The sequence below is a fragment of the Frankliniella occidentalis genome, unplaced genomic scaffold (assembly GCF_000697945.3).
Source record: "Frankliniella occidentalis isolate FOCC.00 unplaced genomic scaffold, Focc_3.1 Scaffold7, whole genome shotgun sequence".
Taxonomy (NCBI): domain Eukaryota; kingdom Metazoa; phylum Arthropoda; class Insecta; order Thysanoptera; family Thripidae; genus Frankliniella; species Frankliniella occidentalis.
This window is the reverse complement of record NW_026267137.1, coordinates 892,074-897,457: the sequence shown is the minus strand read 5'-3', so window position 1 is coordinate 897,457 and position 5,384 is coordinate 892,074. Positions and strand designations below refer to the sequence as shown.

General features: G+C 52.0%; 1 protein-coding gene across 6 annotated transcripts in view; it reads left to right on the top strand.

Moving 5' to 3' along the window:
* The window catches only part of LOC113210337 (uncharacterized), an 82,784-nt gene that overhangs the window by 50,226 nt on the left and 27,174 nt on the right, over window positions 1-5,384 (top strand). The gene's annotated exons all lie outside the window — the stretch shown is intronic.

Below are 5,384 nucleotides of genomic sequence, written 5' to 3'. Positions count from 1 at the left end.
TTCCTCTGCGTAACTGCGCCATCAGACTCCCCGGACCGGCCGGCCTCTCCACTGGAGACTCCAGGCTTCTCCAGGTGCAATGCCCTTGCAGGTTGACCGGGCCCTGCAGCGCCGCTGAATGCTAGCTGCTTCTCGACGTTGGCGACGAAAATGCCAGTGGTGACATCCTTTTAGTTCTATGAAAAATTGGACAAAATATGTATTCGCCGAATGACGAAACGGGTTAACCGCGAAGTTACCTCTAAAAGAAAATTAGAGGGTCAGTGAGTGTCACTGCGTCATGCTGACCTGTACTGTTGTTGGGTTGGCCATGCATCCAGAGTTGTAGAACCGACGCAAGTCTAACGACTCAAGTCTGACTGCGCTATGCGGCGGGGTTGAGCCATTGCCTACCCTGGCGCTCGCAGGCGTTTTACTGAGGAAGGAGGAAACGACACTCTCTAGTTTACTTTACTTTATCAAAGAATAAAGGCGGGTGCAAGAACATTTCCAGAAACTGACGAGCCGCGTTCTCAGCCCTGCCCCCTCCCCCCCTCCCCCTTCTCTCCATCGGCGTGCCCAGCGTGTCTTGTTTCGCCTCCTCCACTTTGGGTCGCCATTACGACGGCCGAGCCGAGGTAGAGGCAGCAGCGCCGGCAAAATGGGAGGTAAAGTACACGACTCGGGCGCTGCGCTGCCGCTGCGCTGCCGCTGCGCTGCGGGCGTGTGTTGCGGTTGAGCTGGAGCTAAACAACCTCGGCGCTGCTGGAGTTGGAGGGGATGCGTCGTCGTGGTCCTCGTGCCCCTCACCGGCCGTCGCCGACACATCAGCATTCGTCTCCCTCGCGTCGGCGCGAACGACGCCGCCATGGAGGAGAAGGGTATGCTTATGTCACGTCACACCCTGACTCATGCAAAACGAACGACATGGGATGGGACATACTGTTTTGCTCGTGATACCTAGATATTTCTCATTTTTTCACATATTAAAGAATGCGCTAGTAAAAAGTTTAGCGAAACTAAAGACTCTCTTGATATTATACAACAGCACAAAACTTTTGAAGTTACTCGTTCAATTTTCTAGTAAAACGTTTAGAGTGCGGTCGGTTTGGTCGGTGGTGGACGCAAAAGGAATTAGAAGGGGATGGGAAGGCAACAACTCTTTGACGGGGGGGCGCTCTGCCCTCTAGATGCGCTCACATCCTCCCCATCACCAGCCACCTCCACCTTTCCAAACCTTGACTCGCGCATCGCCCTCGGCCTCTCTCTCCATCTCTCTCTCTCTCTCTCTCTCTGGTTGTCTCTCTTTCTCTCTCAGTCTGTCTCTCTCTCCCTCTCTATCTCGCCCCCACCCGCCTCCAAAACCACAACAAAGTCTCTGCCTATGCAAATGCTCCGCGATTTGCTCCAGTAAGTTTAACAAGTGCGGGACGCGCAGCTAACGATGCCCACGCTTCGCTCCGCCACGCCGCAGCCGCCGCTCCTTCCCGCCAAAAGCCGCTAGCAGCGCCGGGCTGCGCCTCGCCTCTCCTCCGTAGCGGCCCTGCGGTCTCTCCCCGGCCTCAGCGCGCCGAGCAGTAGGGCGGTGGCTGGGAGGGACCTTACAGCGTGAAGAGGGCTGAAGCAGATACGGAGTGGCATAGTTTTTAACATGTAACAAACGTGTTTGGACGCCTTTGAAGGAGTGAAATTGGTTTGTGTTATTTGCATTTCAGTCAAGATTCGGTAATCATTTTCCTCGTTTTCATCTTTTCACTACCGTGGCTGCTTTGCTACTGCTCAAGCTGTGTACCCGTGCCCCGTGAAATCGTGCGGACCCGTGATCGAAGCGAACGAATACCCATTCATAGCCGGTGGGAAGGGGAGGGTGCTGCCCTGCTGCGTGACTAGCCCGCCGCTGCCCCCCCCCCCCCCCCCCCCCCCCCCCCCCCCCCTCTCTCTCTCTCTCTCTCTCTCTCTCTCTCTCTCTCTCTCTCTCTCTCTTTCTCTCTCCCTCTCTCTTCCTCCTGTCCCACTCACCCCCCATCGGCCAGTGGCCCGTATCGCGATAAGACAACGATAGCCGTTCTTTAACCCTCGCCGTGCGATGGTCGAGCGTGGCGGACGCTCATCGTCTCCTCAGAAAAGCGGATCAAACTGTTGTGTTTTACACAAACAACCACAAACGTAGTTTCTTTGCAGGCGTACCTTTCCCCTCCCCATCCCCATGTGATCCTGATCCTGGTGGTCCCTATAGAGATAAACTCCCCTCTACTCTTGAATACTGTCATGTCATACATTCCTCTGAATACCCAAATTTCAAAGCTATAAAACAACAAGTTTTTATTTCTTTTGGATATGCTTCGGTTTCTAGTCATTAACGCCGCCCTGAGCCGCTGGATTTGGGCGGAGGTGGAAGGTAACAATATCCCCCGGAAGATGTAACAAACTCCCTTCTCTGCACTTCCCACCCTGGGCGGTGTGAATGTTTCGGCATGATGCAAGGCTGAAGAAGGGGGCGAGCGCGCGCCTTTCTGTGTTGTGTGTGCGCGCGCCTGCGTGTGTGTCTTCCTGATCCCGCCGGCGCCAGAGCTCTGCTGAGGGAGGAGTAGGACCTTCTTCACAATGCTCTTTGTGCGTACTCCGGAGGGGTTACCTCATCGCGCTGGCGGGTGGCCACAAAAAGAGGTAAAAGTTAAAAACGGAGAGCAGGTGTAAACATGGGGCGATCTGTCGATAGGGACGAGTCACTGCACGAAGTTATTTGCGTGCTATCTGGTGACTGCTTCGAAGAGTTCAAAATCCATGTTCACACTAAATGAAGGCAAGAGTCAGGAAGAAAAAAATGACATATGTGCTACAAATCTCTTTCGGGATCGCCCAGATTACTAATTTCTTCTTACTGGCACATAACAGACATAGATAATTAGTAAGATGTGAATTAAGAATGTATATAAGCTTTTACTTTTAAGTTCAAGTCAATACCTCAGTTAGTCTCGGTTGGTTCTATTGATGGTAGCTCATGCGCAAATGCAAATGGTTGCAGTCGTTTATAACGTGCCTGCAAGTTTAGAACATGCAATAATCTTCGTAAAAATAAGTTATTTTTTGTACACAAATTCCCTTATTACAGCTGTAAGGGACAGCACGACAGCACTCACTGCCACACTGCTGCGCAGCGAGCGAGATCGTGCACGTGTATGCTTTTTGGCGGGTTTCGTTGCGAGTGTTTTCTTTTTTTCTCTCTTTACTTACGACCGGCCGCAGGTGCATAAAATATAATGAGCTGAATCGAAGGCATCACGACATGCACTCTTCATTTTTTTCCAGTCCTTTTCATTCTGCCCAGCCTCTTGTTGCTGCTGCTGCTGCCGCCGTGCGGCGGGCAGGGCTGCTCTGTGATGAGGTGCGTGCCGGGGGCACTTAACGAGAGAAAGCAATGTCAATGTCCCTGCAGTGTGAGGGGGAGGGAGCGAGATGTGACGAGTTCGAGAACCTTTTTACCTTGTGCCGTTTTTTTTCTTTTTGCGTCAGAGGTAATCCCAGTGTAAGAAGATTATTCTAAAACATGTTGGAAATGTGCTGAATTATAGCCGAAGAGGCAGGGGAGAAGCCGTTATTCACTAATAGAAGTTATTCTTATCGGCGAGGATCTAGAGGAAGGCGGAGGATGAAAAATGAAAGAATATTTTCTAAAAAGGAAAACTCCTGTGGTGCTTTTATGATGTCACGTCGAAAATAGAGAGAAGACCGGAGCAGCCCCCCTACGCCGCTGTCTGCTATGTTCGGCTCGGCTCGGCCCCGGCTCGGGCTCGGCTCGGCTCGGCTCTGCTCGCGGTGTGGGAACGAACGTGGCGCCATGCATGGACTAATTACCGCACCGAGGAAAGAAAATGGCGGGATGGAAACAAAGGGAGAAAGAATGCACGATTGTGTGTGTGTGTGTGTGTGTGTGTGCGTGCGTGCCTGTGTGTGTAGATGGTGTGTAGCGGGTCGGGCCGCCAAAGTAGCCACACCATGCCCGTCTAAAAAGAACCTCAATAGAGCGTCAATCCAAAGGTGCGCTGATGGCTACTCGGCACAAATAGTTGTATTAATGATTTACGGCTCTGGTAATTTATGTTTTTGGCATTCTTCTTCTTCTTCTTCTTCTTCTTCTTCTTCTTCTTCTTCTCCTTCTTCTTGCGTCTGTGGAAATGCAGTGTAACATACCCCATGAACCGCCATGAACGCACCCTGGTTCGTGGATGTGCATGCCCTGTGTGCACTCGCCGTTGGAAACCAGTAGGTGAGTGTGTGTGTGTGTGTGTGTGTGTGCGTGCGATATGCAATCTGAATGTTAATTCCAGAGCCTAGGAGGCAGAGGCAGGCCATCTCGTTAGCCCGGGAACTTTAACGCAGGCAGGCGCCGGGCGCCGCTGTGCAACCGGCAGCGGGCAAGCGGCGGTGATAGCGTACCGGTTCAGTAGCGGCACGCAATCGGAGTACGACATTGTCTCTTATTTATGAATTAGAATAAGCGATGATAATTGAAGTCTGCTCGCAGATTCGCGTGTTTTCGAGATAAAACAAACGCTCCGCATAGAATAATAAATGCAATGTGTGCAGTGTGGACAGGCCTTGAAAGGGAAGCCGCGCCGTGACTACTGGGTGCTATCTCGGATCACCACATAGGCCATACGGGATCTGTTTCCTCGCTCTTTAATGATGGGAGGAATTGTATCACAACTAACTGTTTTTACAAGCTTGAATCTGCAAGGACTTTCTCGGCTCCTAGTCCTAAAGGTTTCTAATCTTTTTGGTGTCTGCTATTTACTTATTTTGTTTATTTTTTTAAACACAACAGCAGAGTGGTTTGTTCGCGACACGTGCGGTAGCTTTGGCGGCGGGGCGCGGCGAGGCGCTGCGGGTTCGTGGCCCGGGCGACACCGCTATACAACCAGAACAGACAAAAGCAGACACCGGTTTTTTTTCGGACGCGACACGCCACGCTGTCTGGTCGGGTTCCCGGCGCAGGGCGAGTGCCCTGCTAAAAACGTCAGCAGAAATCTGTTTGATAGTGCGTGCGTGTGTAACAGCAACACGTGTACAACCATGAATGTATTATTGCTTTGGTAAACAGTGTTATAGTAATGTCTAACTCTTTAAGAGTGTTGAAGGATTCGGTACGCTGTTATTTTGTGTCTGATGAACACTCATTTCCGCCCGAATGTCGTCTGTTTAGAGCCTGTAGGCAGATTGCGGGGTGGGGAGTGGTGGAGGCGTGGCAAGGCGTGGCAAGGCGTGGCAAGGCGTGGCAAGGCGTGGCACTTGACGTCCGTGTGAAGAAGCCCTCGAGCGCACTTAGCGGTACTCGGGCGTCACCTGGCTGCAGTTGTCCGCCCTGCGTGCCGCATAGCAGCGCCAAACCTACTTTGGGATAATAA